The sequence below is a fragment of the Triticum aestivum genome, chromosome 2D, assembly GCF_018294505.1.
Source record: "Triticum aestivum cultivar Chinese Spring chromosome 2D, IWGSC CS RefSeq v2.1, whole genome shotgun sequence".
In the NCBI taxonomy this organism is placed as follows: Eukaryota; Viridiplantae; Streptophyta; class Magnoliopsida; order Poales; family Poaceae; genus Triticum; species Triticum aestivum.
This window is the reverse complement of record NC_057799.1, coordinates 117,502,930-117,517,780: the sequence shown is the minus strand read 5'-3', so window position 1 is coordinate 117,517,780 and position 14,851 is coordinate 117,502,930. Positions and strand designations below refer to the sequence as shown.

General features: G+C 43.4%; 1 long non-coding RNA gene across 1 annotated transcript; it reads left to right on the top strand.

The window, feature by feature from the left end:
* Window positions 1-2,478: 2,478 nt before the first annotated feature.
* On the top strand, window positions 2,479-2,914 carry LOC123048995 (uncharacterized). The gene is made up of 2 exons (XR_006423420.1): window positions 2,479-2,579; window positions 2,758-2,914. It is a non-coding gene; the product is annotated as an uncharacterized lncRNA (long non-coding RNA).
* The last annotated feature ends 11,937 nt before the right edge of the window (window positions 2,915-14,851 follow it).

The window sequence follows — 14,851 nt, the reverse complement described above, 5'->3', positions numbered from 1 at the left end:
TGTTCATCCCAGAGGCAGCATCGATCGGCTTCAGTTAGCAGCAGTAGCGAAGGAATCGCTCGATCGGGTTCAGTTAACAGCCATCGATCGATCGCTCGGGTTCAGTAACGCGTAGCCTGCAGTGCAATCGCTCGGGTTCAGTTAGAGCCCAACGCCTCGCTCGGGTTCAGTTAGAGCCAACGCCTCGCACACACGCGTGAACGTGTACAAGAGAAACGCGCATCGCTCGGCCCCCGTCCTCCCACCGTAACCGGGAACTCCCCGAAATTTTCCTCCCCCTCGCTTCTACCATGGTTTTTCCGTCATGGACGGCCCAAAGAATGTCACGCAGCTGCGTCTCCGACCCGCCCAGGATGAAAAGCCCATTTTCTGTCATGATTTTTTGTCATAGAAGTAGGAGCCCACCACATCTATGATGATACCGGGTTTTGTCACAATTATCGCCATAGAAGTGTCATATGTATGACAGAAAAAAATTCGTTCGGCCCAAAATGTCACGAATGTGTCTTTTTTTGTAGTGGTGCCTTCTGCATGGAGGAGGGCACAATATGGGCATTTCGCTTCACCTTGTTCAGCAACCAGAATGTATTTCACCTCTTTCTTTACTGTCTTTAATAGTACAAGTATACAAATGTGGTTCATTATTCTTTATTTGGTGCTTATGTAATTCTTGAACATATGTACCTGCGAGTTGAATAATGCATTGGTTGTTTGAACCTTATGGATATGAATAAAGTTATAGCATACTTTCAAATTCAAATTCAAATTAGGTACAATTTTAAATAGCAGCAATTAAATTAGGGTGAAATTATGCTTTGTAGGTCGTTACGGCGCACACGGTCAGTAAAACACAAATGTGTGTGATATACACCATAATCCGACACGGTTCACAGAGAGGAAACGTGTGCAAGCATGCACATAGTTGCCGTTTGCAAAGCGTGTGTGATGTCAGACAATATCACAAATGGTGCAAGCAAACTAAATGTTTGTGATAGTTGCCTTATCATACACGATTTACAATCAAGAACTGTTTCTCATGTGGTACGCATTGTAAACGTTGCACCAAAGAATAGCGTGTGCGATAGTATCATGTACGACACTGTTATGACGGTCCGACGTTTCGTAATCCTATCCGACACTTGTACGATGATAAGCTAATCGTCTTAATTAGTTATCGCATATGATTCGGGTAAAGTGAATGTGTGCGATTTTGTTCTTATCATACACGTTCTATACTCGTGAAATGTGTGTGATGGGCCGCACATCGTAAACGTAGCACCATAGAATACTGACTTCAATGGTAATGCCAGCGCAAACGAGTAGCAAGGATGGAGCGTTTGGGATATTCGAGATATCAGAAACTGTTTTATAGGGACAACTGTATGCATCATGGCTCCCTATCCCCGACGGTTTCTGGGTCATGTGGGAAGGACCCCCCCCCCTAATCGCCCACACTCACTGGCAACGGTTTAAAATGTCATCGTGGGAAGGGGTTAAAAACCGTTTGTATAGCAGCTCGTTGTACCAGTGACCAGACTACCAACTGCTCCATTAGGAGTAGAGATTTTGCATGAATGGCTATTACGAACGACGATGACTACTGAGTATTGTAGCACATATTTTTTTAACGAATTTCTTAACATTTGCATGGCCACACTTGATTTTAGAATGTAGCATGTCTGGCTTTCTGTATGACTGATGAGAAATATAATATGACCTCGTCCATGAACGTATGTACATGGCGTTCTGACGACCCACCTTCCGCCATGGCCGTCCTCGACGCTGTGATGCACGCCCTGACATTCTTGAGTATCGCCCTGACATCAGGCCCGGCTACGGCGTGCTCCATGGTGTCCCGCACGGCGTCCCTCCGCGGGGGCGCGCAGATGCGTGCGGCCATAAGAAAAATATATATTATGTTTGTGATATTAGGAAACTTGTGATTCTCAATTAATAGTAGAGACAATGATAATAATAAATGACATAGTACGCGGGATTAATGATTTCTTATTGAGAAAGATCTCATTTTGTTTTGGAAGGTTATCAAGAAAAATATTATGTTTATATTTTAGGAAGGTGATCTCGTATATATGGTGTGATTTCTAAATCCGTAATTACCTATTTATTTGCATGATTAAAATGAATCAACCCACGTGCCAAAGCAAGCACGAAACAATCTCCCTTTAATGAGATTTAGTTTTTTAATAAGAAAGGGAAAAATCAGTGGGAGGGGTGGTGAGACGAATAAAACCGGAGTACCAGGCTAACAAGTGCTCCATTAGGAGTAGAGATATCAACACCGTGTCACACATATATTGAAGACACGAGATATGTCATATCATTGACTTTTATTTTTCACACATATCTTGAATACACGAGATATGTCATATCTTTGACTTTTAGTTTTCTTCAGATATCATCATCCATGGCTATAAGAGATGGCATAGACCATTTGGATGTGCATCTTTTGTGTGCTCTCTTACTTTCCTTCTGACGGTATATTACTTGAGACATGGGAACCCTCAATATGACAATCATGCTATGTTTTCTGCTCCTCATGCCACTCCACTTAGTTCCTGGTAAATATTTTTAAGAATAATCCCTGCAAGAACAATGCACTTCCTCAATGTATGGTCTATACGTTTGCTAGCCATATGTGTAAATTATACTACATTACTTACATTCTTTTCTTTTGTCCCTTCAGAATATTGTAGGATCTGGTTTTTCATGCACCATATTTTGATTATTGTTTTGTAGGTTCAGAGGCCAAGACGTGCAAAGAGCTCAGTGGGACATATACCGCTTCACGTTGTGATCAGGCTGAATGTGTTGTGGCCTGCCGCAAGGAGAGCTTTACCCAAGGGGAGTGTGAAGTTATTGTCAAAACAAAAAAAATTATGGTACTTTGTTTTTGCAAAAAAGAGTGTTGAAGAAGAAACATGTTAAGGCTGTGGAGGATGTGTTGTAGCAATTAATAAGATTATTTAGCAAGAAGAACTAATAATGATGAGTGGTAAATTTTGTGACTCTGCCAGGTTGTCTTTATGTTTTGGCTCAAAACACACACATGAATACCTAACTCATGCCAATGTTCTAAAAAGTCGCATGCTAGAAATATTAGATTCATGTGACCGTGAACCCTAATTTGTCAGCCTGGTAAAGTGTGTGTTGCAAAAATGATGTGTTCTTAGTGACTCGTTGCATAGCAAATATATCCGCAACAACAAGAATTTCTTAGATCATGAGACTCGCTCCCTGATTTTCTGAACTAACACCAAGTGAACAAAGAAGATGTGTGAGCCTAACTAATATGATTTTTATGTATGAATTATAGAGATATGAAAGAGGAGGCCATAAAATTGGCACACAACTATTATTTTCCAAAGATGAAAATGGAACTCTTATAAGTCTGGTGCGCTCCTTAGTGACCGCGGTCAAATGGAATAATGAGGAGAACATTCGTTTTGTAAACCCTTTGTAGTGTAAATGGATCAGAATAGATTTATCTCATACCATATTCTTTACCATATTATTTTCTTGGATCCATAGCGGAGCCGATATTGATGGGTTGTGGACTCAAATGCGGATATACCGGACCGCATATTCAAATCGGAAACGGGGCAGACTTGGACCGGAAACCGAAATATTCGAATCAACAATCTATTAAGTAGGTAATTATATTCCTAGCAACATTTGAGAAGGGTTTAAAATTTCGGTCTTGCATGAATCAATTAGTTAAGAAAATAAAGATATGATTTAGGCTAAACTCCGAGCTTTGTGAGATGGTATCAATACAAATTAAATAATTAAACCATCAACTCTACTAGTGATAAAACTCATGGTTGGACATGCTAGTCAAATGAACTTGATAGCTCCATAATTAGTATCTCTATCATATTAGGCTAGGATTGTTTTACTCAAAAATCAGATTATCCGGTTTGAAACTCTTAGACAATTCTAGTTGATTTTTGGATAATCCGTATCTGCATGCTATATGCTATAACGTATCCGGAGAATCACTTTGGAATCGGATATTATGTATCCAGAGAATTCTTTAAAATTAGATATGGATACTTTAAAGCAGATTCGTTGACGAATTCGGTGCCAAAATTATCCTATCCGATGACTCTTATATAAGCCCTAAATGTAATGTGGGTTGGACCATGAGTATAACATGTTTAGGATTGCATAATATGCAGTATCACCATAAACTACTGCAGGAAGGTCCTAACATGACACATGTATTAGGAGACCATTCGACCAAACTATGTGTGATGCATGAATCACAAATGGTATGGTAATAAAACCGCCACCAATAAAATAAACTATGTGCAATGGCGGATCAATCAAGCACGATTCAGAAAAGAATTACGTGTGCGATAAGTAGCATACAGTTGGTCCATAGAAACTGTTTGCAATGAGACAAAACCACATAAACGGTTAGCCAGATCAAAATGTGTGCGATAGACGATATACAGGTCACTCAGATGAACTGTTTGTGATAAGCCAAACCAACAAAAACGGTTATCCAGATCAACGTATGTGAACAAGGTGATAACATTGGTCAGACCAAAAGATATAATAATGCATACTCGAGGAATAACAACGAGTAACACAACATTACGAAATTCGTTGGCACTGATTTGATTTGACAATATCTCACACTCAAATCAAAGATTACATAAGACAATAGATCCGACAACTGAGCACGAAGATCAATCGATGAAGATATCATCTTTCTTCGACACACACAAAGATATCCCTTTGGGATGAACTAAGTCGGGCAATCTTTTATCTCCCAACTCTCCAAGTGTTTTCTAGCTTAGCCAACTAGCTCAGGGGTATCCAACACAGATTCTTGGAGAAGGGGTGGTTTAAAGGAAAACCAACTTGATCACGAACTCAACATAATGGTCACGGGACGGACTGGTGATACCTCCGAGAAGATATTCAAAAAATCACGAACCACCGATATGTTACTAAGCTCGGAAAACAATCTTGCTTTTCAAGGCAAGACGATATGACCAAAAGAGCGAGGGATTGACACAATCCTAACTCATCAAAGAGTGCACCAGGAAATATGGACTAGGTAGCACAATCAATATTAGGATGATGATTCAATAACCAGCACGCTAAGAATGATAGTATTGTCCATTAACTACCAAGCAACGGGGTTGCTGGGAGTATTGATTTCACACATCATGATTCACTTGTCAGTATTCAGGTTGCAATAACACGGAAACCAAGGAATAAACAATGATGGCGAGACACTGCATCAAGAATTCAAAGGATGATGTGCAATTCCCATGATATTCCTGACATAAAGATGGTAATACTCCAAGGTAGAACAGAACAAAATTTGGATTGGCATTTTGATCTGCGGAATACAACTACTTTGACATAATCCTCGAAATGGACAAGGTACTGGAGTTTGTTTCTCCTAGTCAATCTGAAGTAGAATGGCTTGACAGACTGATACGTCTCCAACGTATCTATAATTTTTTATTGTTCCATGTTGTTATATTATCATTCTTGGATGTTTTACAATCATTTTATAGCAACTTTATATCATTTTTGGGACTAACTTATTGACATAGTGCCTAGTGCCAGTTGTTGCTTTTTGCTTGTTTTTTACTTCGTAGAAAATCAATACCAAACGGAGTCCAAACGCAGCAAAACTTTTTGGAGATTTTTTCTGGACCAGAAGACACCTGTTGGGCCAAAGAAGTACCAGAGGAGGGCTCTGAGGGGAGCACAACCCACCAGGGCATGCCTGGGGGCCCAGGCGTGCCCAGGTGGGTTGTGCCCACCTCAGTGGCCTCCCGCACCGCCTCTTTGCTCTATTAATACCCTAATATTCCAGAAACCCTAGGGGAGTCGACGAAAATCAATTCCAGCCGCCGCAAGTTCCAGAAACCATAGATCCAATCTAGACACCATCATGGAGGGGTTCATCATCCTCATTGGTGCCTCTCCGATGATGCGTGAGTAGTTCATTGTAGACCTACGAGTCTGTAGTTAGTAGCTAGATGGCTTCCTCTCTCTCTCTCTTGATTCTCAATACAATGATCTCTTGGAGATCTATTTGATGTAACTCTTTTTGCGGTGTATTTGTTGGGATCTAATGAAATTTGAGTTTATGATCAGATCTATGCTTTTATCCATGAAAGTTATTTGGGTCTTTTGATCTCTTATATGCATGATTACTTATAGCCTCGTATTTCTTCTTCTAATCTTTGGTTTAGTTAGGCCGACTAGATCGATTTTTCTTGGCATGGGAAGAGGTGTTTTGTGATGGGTTCGATCTTACGGTGCTTGATCCCAGTGAGAGAAGGGCAACCGACACGTATGTATCATTGCTATTAAGGATAACAAGATGGGGTCTATTTCTACATAAATAGATCTTATCTACATCATGTCATCGTTCTTATTGCATTACTCCATTTCTCCATGAACTTAATACACTACATGCATGCTGGATAGCGGTCGATGTGTGGAGTAATAGTAGTAGATGTAGGCAGGAGTCGGTCTACTAATCTTGGACGTGATGCCTATATAATGATCATTGCCTGGATATCGTCATGATTATTTGAAGTTCTATCAATTGCCCAATAGTAATTTGTTTACCCACCATATGCTATTTTTCTCGAGAGAAGCCACTAGTGAAATCTACGGCCCTCGGGTCTCTTCTTTATTATATTTGCCTTTGCGATCTATTTTTATTTTCTTTTATTCACAGATCTATTAATCCAAAAATACAAAAATACCTTGCTGCAATTTATTATTATTTATTTTATCTCGCGTTCCCGCGAGATCTATTTATCCAATCTACTACAATTTTACCTATCTTTTTACCCGTGAGGGATTGACAACCCCTCTCTTACGTCGGTTTGCAAGTATTTGTTCTTTGTGTGCAGGAGCTGTTTACGTGGTGTTGCGTGGTTCTCCTACTGGTTCGATAACCTTGGTCTCATCACTGAGGGAAATACCTACCGTAGCTGTGATGCATCATCCCTTCCTCTTTGGGGAAATACCGACGTAGTTCAAGCCGCATCACGGACCACAAGAGTAACGGGCATCGATGAACAAATACATGGCATACCCTTGACTATCAATTGATAGACGATGGTCAGAATACTACTAAAGAGGGTCAACTCAAAGGAACATATGGTTTTCTGAGTTGTGGATGCACAGATTAGTATGTCAAACAATGTCAACATATTTCTTCCGGATAACCCATGCGGGAAGGTAGGATTGGCAGAGTCACAAACATAATGGAGAACTCATTAGGAGCACTCTTGTTGTGATCTTTCAGTTCAAAGAAGAACTTCTGCCATAAGCAGTTCACGGTATTGGAAGAATGATATACCACGAACCTCGAGGACTATCACAAAGGTTACTAATACCCTAAAGGAACTAGCAACCACTATCAACAGGAAGTAAGTAGAGTGAATCTTGGGTTCAAGAACCCAAAAATAGAGTACCTATACTAAACTAAATAACATCACGGGATGCTTTTGAGAATGGTGGTCAGAATCATCACACTAGGAACACAAAACACGTCTAGATTACTAGGTGGTTCTCTAGGATACCCTAGTGTCATAATAATAGCTTCAACTTATATGTCAAGGCAATGGAGTACCTCAACAGACCGTTTAGTGTGCTTAATCTGGCCTAAAGGGACATCGGAAACAGGGAGGAAAGAATTGAAAATGGAGGAAAGATTTGCAAATGCATAAGATTGTTTAGAGACCTGGGACAACTCGGACAGCATAACGGCTGTAAATGCTCAAAAAGATTTGAGACATCCTGCAAAATGGTGGCATAACCACACAACATCACAATATCAAGGTTCCGATATCAACTGTCAACACACGGAAGTAGTAGGAAGTGAACTGAGCCTTGAATCCAACATTCCTATAAGTCTACGAATTAGTAACACGTGATCCTGATAGAAAGATGAGAAGCCTAGTTCTTAATCCCCGTAGAAGAGAAGAGGATTACTCAGATCAGAGGGACATAGGTAAAGGAGTAAAAAGAGCCTTACACTCCCTTCCACAATCAATTTCCTTATATCACTAAAGAATTTCTAGACTCGACTTCGACCAGTTTGGCTTGGTAATGCTACAGGCAGTCAGGCTCTGATACCAAAGTTGTCAGGACCCCGATCCTAAGGCACACCGATCTAGCATGTAACACATCATATCACTTTGTGGCCTCACGCACGGTATCCCCACGGGTGCCACCTTACCTGGCCCGGGACCGTTTGCACCTTTTGGCTCACGTATATGATAGTGTCGCTAGCATCCATATGACAGAGAACCCGGGCTGACATGACTAGTCGTAAACCCAAGGTGGCACTAACTTACAGAGACAGGCATACATGACCTAACAATGCACGTGTCGGTCAACAGCGTGTGCAACCGAGTCGTAGCAAGCTACAAGGACTCCAGTAAAACACCGCGTGACATTTCCCCGAAGGGACAGACACAGGAGCAAAGAAGGACACATGCCGATCATCCCATGTGTTCCGGAGCAATAGCAAGCTACCATGGCTCAGTGGAAGCACTAGGAGACATTTCCCCATAAGAGAGGCTACCAACAATAAACAACTAGGTGTCGGATCCCACACATAGCAATACACATTACATGTACGCATAACATGCACGATATGTGTAGATACAACATGGCATCACAACATAACTCAACAACTCATATAGATAAAGGCCTAGAAGAGCCGTCATAGCACTTATTACAACAAGGGTCACATGACCCAACATACAGAGCATACAAGCAACGGAAGCATAACATGTCTGAGTACAGACAACTACAAATGGAAAAGGCTGAGAAGCCTAACTATCTACATGACCCTCCCAAGGCTACAAGATCGTAGCTGAGGTAACAAGCTACTCTTCGAAGTCCACATGAAACTACTAGTGAGAACGAAGTCTCTCTGCAAAAACATAAATTAAGCAAACATGAGTACAAATGTACCCAGCAAGGCTTACATCAGAACTAGCTACATCTACATCTGTATCAACAAAGGGGGTGGTGGAGTTTAACTGCAGCAAGCCAGCTTTGACTCGGTGGCTATCATGTACTATGAGCACTTCCTTTGAGGTGGCGCACACGAGTCCACATATTCACCATATCAATACACCACTATGGACCTGCTCTCATCTCCCTACGAGAAGGCCATCCATAGCACTCACGCTTATCTTGCGCATTTTAGGGTATCCACTTTCACTTGTCTATGAACAATGCAAGCGTTCCAAGTAGTCCATATCCGCGGACGCGGCTATTCGAATAGATCATATTACCCTAGACGGGTGTACTTCTTCACACACGCTCTCACCACTTATCGTCGTTTACATGACATGTACTTGGCAACCTTCAAGCGGAAGCCCGGCCAGGGTGTCGGCCACAGCCTGACTAACCACACGAGACTCTAGTCCAGGTTTATCGCCTATTCGAGTTCCAACCGCAAGGAAGTCTGGCCGGGGTTACCACTACGGCCCCAAACGATGTGAGCAGGGTTCCCAAGCTCACCATCCGGGTGCCACTTGGTACACCGCGCCACTGTGCCTAGTTTGACCCAAGCCCACCTGGCCGGGTGCCACTTGGTAGACTACTAACACAACCTACAAACACCAGAAACTAGTTGCAACTCCTGGACAGAGATCAAGGTGATTAATAAGTCGAGAGGGTCAATTAACTATCCCAATGCGTGCTAGTAACTGTCTTGGATCACAAACACGGAACTCAGTTCCTGAGGATGGTCCCAATGAGACAACCCACCATGTACTCCTACATGGCCTCTCATCGCTACCTTTACCAAATCGTGTTCACACACTTAGCTCTCAACAGTAGGACATGTTCACACCACTCCAATCCATCTCAGACGGATCAGACCTGACGCAACTCCAAGCATAGCAGGCATAACAAGTAAGCATAAATGAGTAGGCACATCATGGCTCAAACAACTCCTACTCATGCTAGTGGGTTTCAACTATTTACTGTGGCAAAGACAGGTCATGCAGAGGAATGGGTTCAGCTACCGCAACATGTAACAATTGAATCATTGTTGTCCTAATGTAGTAAAAGAGAGCAAGAGTGAGAGAATGGGATTGTATCGGAATGCTCAAAGGGGGTTTGCTTGCCTGTCACTTCTGAAGATAGTAAATCTCTTCATCGGTGTCATCGAACTCATCGTCGGAACCACGTCTACCCAGAGGGAACAAGCACCGACAAACAAAGAAGAAACACAATCAATGCAATGCAACAGTATGATGCATGATCATGACATGGCATTATGTTGTGATGTGAGCTAATGTAGCTAGCAACAATTTAAATGAAGTTGGTTTGAACCAAAGGTTCAAATTCAAACTCCATACCTGGTTATTTAAATGCCACTTATTTGATTTGTCCTAGACAGTAGCAATAAGTTGTTCTAACATGCATGAAAATGCCATAAATATTTTATTCATATTTTTCTGATCATTTTTCATATATAAATTATTCCATTTGGAGTTACGGTTGAATTACTATGTTTTTTTAAGATTTAAACATTTTCTGGAATTTTCCAATTATTTTTAAAATAGAAGTAATCCAGAAAGGTTTATTGCGTTAGCTCTGTGTCATCACTACGTCAGCAGGTCAACTGGGTTGACTCGAGTCAAACCTGACGTGTGGGGTCCATAAGTCAGTGGCACAGTGAGTGAAAGGGTTTTGTTAGCTCCTAACTAAGTAATTAGAAAGGCAGGGGCCCACCGTTAGTGACCCCAGGGGTTAATTAGCATGGTAATTAGGCGCTAATGAGGTGCCACGTCGGCGCTAACCGCCGGTGGTGAACAGAGCATGGTAGAGCTGCTCGTCCAGCCGTTTCCGGCGATGAGAGCACGGGCAGGTGGGCTCTCTACAACGGTCGCAACGCGGTGCGTCCAGCGGTGGTCTCGGGGCGGCCAGGGGTGGTCGGTAGCGGTGGAGGTGTCAGTGTCAAAACCGGCGGATCTCGTAGTAGGGGTCCTAAGCTAGGCGTCTTGGAGCGATGGTAACATGGACACGGGGTTTTTACCCAGCTTCGGGCTCTCTTGATGAGATAATACCCTACATGCTGCTTTTGATTGTTTTCATATGGGTGTAGTACAGAGTACATGTATCTACCACGAGATTGTAGTAATGAATATGAGATTGCCATTGACTAGCCTGGCCTCGATGTATATAAGACACCAGAGGCCTAGGGTTTAGGAGAGTCCTTGTCTTGGGCGCCAAGTCTTGTGGAGTCTTCCTTGTATGCGGCAGAGGCTATCCGAACTGGCCCATGAGTATACGGCCATGGGGGTCTTCGGCCCAATCTAACTGATCGGGAGACGACGTGGTGAATACCCCCTAGTCCAGGACACCGTCAGTAGCCCCCTGAACCGGTCTTCAAGTTGGGGGCGCTCCTCGATTCTTCCGAACTGTTCTTCATCTTCGGTCGTCGGTCTTGGAAACTGGTTCAACAAATCTTCCCATCTTCGATCTTGAGGATCGCCAAAGTGCATCCGAAGAGTTTACACATCGGGTATCCGAGGAGCCCCTTTAAGTTTCCGGCCTTTATCAATGCCTTGTTATTTTCATGCCCACCTCGGGTTTGAAGTTGTCCCCGTGCGGCGGTGTCCTCTTGCATCCGAGCTCCAACGCCGGACTGCATTTGAGGTATCTTTTGCAGCCAAGCACCAACGTCGGACTGTATCCGAGCTCCAACGCCGGACTGAATCCAAACTCCAATGCCGGAGAGTATCCGAGCTCCAACGCCGGACTATCTCCGAGGTGTCATAGATCACCTTGGCTCAAGAAACTCGAAGGAGTTTAGCCGAGCTTAATGCTAGAAATGCCCTCTACGGAGCCAACCACTGGCGTCCGAGCTTTATGCCGGACTGCTTCTGGGGTGTCTATTGTAGTCGAGCACCAACGCCGGACTGTATCTGAGGTAGTACACCACCTCGTCCATGGGCTGATTTTTATGAATTTAATTTTGAATTGTGCAATGTAATCTCTGCTGAGATGTATAGCCAGTAGCCCTCAAGGTGCGTGTTGGCCTAATATCTGGGATGCACCTGAAGGAAAAAATCAAACCGCTGACCCTAGTAGCCCCTGAGACTCAGGTCGATTCACAAAATCATCCTAAGGATCAATTCCCAGCTCGGCAGCATACTTAGGAATAGAAACGCGGTGTGCAAAGTCCTCGAGACTCAGGTTGGGTGCGGCCGACCAACCTGAGGATAATAATCTCCTCGAAAACTATATTGCACTTTAAATTTTCTGCATTGGATTGTCCATGCAGTAGCCCCCGAGACACTGGTCGGGTGGCAACACCAGATCAGGGGATCAATGTACCCCTTTAATATTTGTAAATAATAAGCACGAAGCCCAGTAGCCCCCGAGCCTTAATGTGGGCACGGGTGACCGAATTAAGGATCGATATCCAAAGTAAACTCACAAATTATGTGTAATGATTCTATGTATCCAAATACTTTACATCATCAATGCTCGGATCCGCATTGTACAAAACTTTGTTGACCGACCATCGGCTTCCACCTCCTTGGCCAGTAGCCGAGGAGTGTTTGTCCTAGTTTATAAAGCCTTTACAAGGGCAAAGATTTACGACGAACAAGGCAATCCGGCCATACGGTTTTATAAACAAAGGTACGCAGAGGGATATGTTGTATTACTGTTAAATGTGAGAAACATCTTCCAAAGAAAATAGTCCCGCTATCGATTCCTTTCTTTGGGTTGTCATGCCAACCATGATCATGAAACCTCACCTCCGATCAATGCAGGAGAAAAATATTGAGGAGTTAGTTCGGGAAAGTACCCAAATTCTATGTTTATTTTGACTCCGTTGCGACCGTTTATCAGTTGAAAGTGGCCCATCGTCGGCTTCTACCCCTTTGTAGATACTATGCAGGGTGTTTCCGCAATAACAAGACAACCCTTAGCCGACGTCTCGGTGCCCGAAAGCGGTTGTGTTAGCAGAAACGAGGCAATCAGATATGCGGGCTTCATAACTTTCACTTAGTCATAGGAGTTTTAAATTGGGAAAGCTAGCTACGAGCCCCCGGTTAGTGTTCGGCGACAGCCGAGGTCAAGCCGTAAACACTTCGGCCAATGTTATGAATGGCCCATCATTTAGCATAGTCATTGGATCGCTGACCAGTTTACGCTTATTGTGACAGTCAGTTTTCGGCTTTCTCCACTGAGGTGCGTAACCATGCGAGCTGGAAGCACAATTGCAGTGGTTCTCCCTTTGCACACCTAGCCGAACAAAGCGGAACGTAGGAGGCAAGCACAGGAGCCGGGCAACCCAACCATTGATCAAAGACACAATTCGAAACCGATGCATATATAGCAATATCCGAGAATGTTTTTGCCGAATCTCTAAAGGTGTCCGGCGTTGCACTGCGAGACTTATGCTCGAAACACACAAATTGTTTAAAAGTGCCATAGGCTTGGAAAACCAAAAAACCTCAGGAAAAACTTGACGTCCGAACTAGATCAAGTGTTCGGTGCCAATCCAAAAAATTGGTCTTAGAGAAAAAAGTGCTTCTGTCATGCTTTACCATGACACGTCCTATCTCAAGACGTCAAGCGGGTCAGCCTTCGGCTTCAACCTCCCTATCCCGAAGGCGGGGTGTTTCTCGTTAGGCCAGTTCAGCGAACTAAAACTCGAGATGTTTGTGAGAAAAAAATCAGGCTACCCAGCTATTGACCACACACTCGCGTCGAAAAAGGAGTGATAGAAAAAGACTTTGCAGCCACTGAGAAGAAAAATTTATTGTAAAACGGCTCATGCAAATTTAAGAGCCCCCAAGTGACTTGGGTAAAATAATGTTATGTATAATGATTGTATGTACCAAAGTACTTATATCATATCTGTGTTCACCCGAACTTTATACGTGTCTTAACCGACCGTCGGCTTCTCCCTCTTCGGTCAAGGGCCGAAAAGTGTTATGTACTCCACCTGTCGAGAATATCGACGGTGTTTCCGATAACCAGGCAATCAGGCCATAAGGCTGTAACAGACAAAGCGCGCTCAGGGAACTTATACTATATTACTGACGAAGTGTAAGAAGCATCTTCGAAGAAAATAGTACCCCCACCGATACCTTTCTTCGGTGCTCATTGTTACTATGAGACTTGTGCAATAGATTTTTGTACTCATGAGTTCCGTTGTGTGCCGACCATAATTAAAAACAATAAGAGCGCTAGCTTTCGGCTTCACCCAGTCTGAGGTCTAGCTCGGATGACCTGATCGTGACAATCGCAGAGGTGCTCCCTTTACTCCCTAGCCGAACAATCGGGAATGTAGGGGTAAACACAGGAGCGAGGCAACCTAGCTTGGGGAACACTTAAGTCAACATGGTGCATATTGTGGCGTAATACACAAACAAGGAACGAAGCCGTACAAGTATAATCATATGCAAGAGGAAAAGCTTCACAAAAGAAGCCCCCAAGTAAACGGGGTATTTGAATTTGTGTGTCACAAACAAAGTTTCGACAAGGAAGTCTTTCACAAGCCACTTTTTGCCAAAAAGGTATAACGCTTGGTCGAATCGAACAAAATTTAAAACTGGGAGTTTTTGAGCGTCAAAGCGACTTAGCTGGTTAATGTGTTCGGCATTGATGACGCGGTCCGAGCTTGGTGCGGGACAAGGTCTCAGCCCCCAAGCCCGATGTGGCCGAGCGAAGAGCTCGGCACTCCGAAGTGGCGACATGGTACGGCCAATGTGGCGAGGTGGAACCCCAGTCCGACCGAGGCGGTGGAGCAGGCCGGCAGTGTGACACCGAAGTCTCTGGCGTGGGTTAATGA